The following is a 2,765-nucleotide window of genomic DNA, read 5'->3' on the forward strand; positions in this document are numbered from 1 at the left end:
ACGCATAACAAGTCTCTCAATAATTCAAATACCTTTTAATCGTTTCCAAAAGTCCTCTGAACTTCAATTCAGCTCAAAAGCACGGGGAACATAGGAAGCTCGAGAAGTCTCTCAATAATTCAAATACCTTTTAATCGTTTCCAAAAGTCCTCTGAACTTCAAAAAAATGGTTCAAATGGCTCTGAGCACTATGGGACTCAACTGCTGTGGTCATAAGTCCCCTAGAACTTAGAACTACTTAAACCTAACTAAATTAAGGACATCACACACATCCATGCCCGAGGCAGGATTCGAACCTGCGACCGTAGCGGTCGTGCGGTTCCAGACTGCAGCGCCTTTAACCGCTCGGCCACTCGGGCCGGCCCTCTGAACTTCAATTCAACTCAAAAGCACGGCGAACATAGGAAGCACGAGACACGTTTGGCGCCATTTTTCTGCCAAAGCTAATCAACCAGTCACGGGTAACTTCACCTATGGCCACTCTCTCTGTATACAGGCTCTCTAGCCTAAGGGAGAGGTGTGTGGGACTTCCGCCAGGAGTTGGCTCTGACAGTCAGAACGGCCAGACGCAGCAGCGCATGCGCACCCAGTGACCGTTGGCAGTGGCGCGCTACATAGATGTGCAGTCTTGGGAAGAAACTTTGTTCTGTGCTATACGTGCCCCTGATCGTTTTGGAGTTGATTTGTTGCTGCCATAAGGAACATGTAAAAGTCAGGACTGTAAACGTATCAGAATGACTGCTCGCCGGTCGCTGTCACTGGTGAGGATTTGTGTTGAGAACACCGTCTCCTCTGACATCTAGTTGGCTCCTCGTCGTGCTCATTTTATAGTCACATGCCGGTTGCCGTTGCGGTTAAATGATTTACTCCTCTCTGTGAGCTGTTGGTATTATTGTTTAATCTTAAACAAACTCAAGGTACGCATATGTGCATTCAGTTATGTCTTCTGGTCATGATCACTTGTCCATTCAAATGCTCCTTCTTTTTTTTTTTAATTTCACTCTAGACTTAACGGAATTGTCCTAATTGTAGTTATTCATCTAAAGTTATTACTGACTGTTCTCAATTGCTATGTCACAAAGGCATATTTATTATAGTAATTGATGTGTTTTGATGTAAAGAACGGTTCTCACTATTGCGTGTAAGTGCCTCTCAACTATTTTTTATACTATGTTTCGCAAGTTGGTGTGGTGGAGAAACAATCTATTTGTATCCGTTACGTCGAGAGTGATCTGCCTACAATTATTTTCACCTGAAATAATATATCACTCGCAGAATTTCCATGTTGTAAAATACGTATCTTATACTTGTCAAACGTAAGTTTATTAGCTGTGATCCTTGTCCAAAAATGGAGGGAAATAATTTCTTTTTAGCTTCACATTATGTGACTCTTTCGATTCGGTAAAATACTTTCTTTTTAAATTTTCATTTAATTCAGTTAGTACAAAGGTTGAATCAGTGAAGATTCAAGTTAAGTTACAATAAGATGAGGCATTTTTCCTTTAAGCTTTATTGTGCTATCAGATTATATTTGGTGTAAATAAAAGTAGTATTATTATCGTCAAAAAATGGTTCAAATGGCTCTTAGCACTATGGTACTTAACTGCTGTTGTCATCAGTCCCCTAGAACTTAGAACTACTTAAACCTAACTTACGTAAGGACATCACACACATCCATGCCCGAGGCAGGATTCGAACCTGCCACCGTAGCGGTCGCGCGGTTCCAGACTGTAGCGCCTAGAACCGCTCGGCCACACGGGCCGTGTATTATCATCCTTTTTTAATTTTGCAAAAGGCATATCATTTTATAAGTTGCACTATTTGGTTGTTGGAATAGTCAGATTCCCTTGCAAACGTCTCTGCGTTAAAATAAACATCTTATGAGAATATTAAATTTGTATTCTGGGCTACCAGACCTAACCAACCCAAACTCTTGCTTACCTTCCTCGACAGTTAATTGACTTTAAACATTTACCGAAGATATGAACTTCATACTCACAGCTTAAGGTTTCTTGATGAGGGTCCCTCGGGCACTACTACCACTTTCCCGCTGCTCTGTTTCATTCGGAAGTGATGCACGTGAAGAACGACTGTCAGAAACTTCCCTATGAGCTTTAACCAACTCTTTCCTCGATGCCATTTCGCGAAAGATACAGGGGTGGAGAAAAATACGGGAACACCAAAAACACAACACATTGCCATGCCTAATACAATGCAGCAAAATCTGCTGACATTTAAAACAGCTTCTGGTCGTCTCGGAATGGATAAATATAGATCCGTTACGGTTTTGAAGGGAATCTTAATATCATTCTTCCCGCAAGATAGTGGCAGGTTCAGCTAACGTTGAAGGAGATTGATAGTACTCATTCGTGCTGACAAAAACTGTAGTGGACGATGAGAGCTGTGTGGATATGAGTCCGGTCTTCTTGGAACATTCAGCATCAGGAACCAGTGTACTATTGGAAGGACTTCTTTCTTTTTTTTGGGGGGGGGGGGGGGAGTCATTAGTCTTCTGACTGGTTTGATGCGGCTCGCCACGAATTCCTCCCCTGTGCTAAACTCTTTATCTCAGAGTAGCACGTCCTCTATTATGAGATTTTCACTCTGCAGCGGGGTGTGCACTGATATGAAACTTCCTGGCAGATTAAAACTGTGTGCCGGACCGAGACTCGAACTCGGGACCTTCTCATTCTGGAAACATCCCCCATGCTAAGCCATGTCTCCGCAATATCCTTTCTTTCATGAGTGCTAGTTCTCCAAGGTTC

The 2,765-nt window shown here is 42.5% G+C and overlaps 1 non-coding gene across 1 annotated transcript; it reads right to left on the reverse strand.

Moving 5' to 3' along the window:
- Positions 1-275: 275 nt before the first annotated feature.
- Positions 276-359, reverse strand: Trnap-ugg (transfer RNA proline (anticodon UGG)). Its single transcript has one exon. It is a non-coding gene; the product is annotated as a tRNA-Pro (tRNA).
- Between the last annotated feature and the right edge of the window lie 2,406 nt (positions 360-2,765).

This window comes from Schistocerca cancellata, chromosome 1 (genome assembly GCF_023864275.1).
Source record: "Schistocerca cancellata isolate TAMUIC-IGC-003103 chromosome 1, iqSchCanc2.1, whole genome shotgun sequence".
Lineage (NCBI taxonomy): Eukaryota > Metazoa > Arthropoda > Insecta > Orthoptera > Acrididae > Schistocerca > Schistocerca cancellata.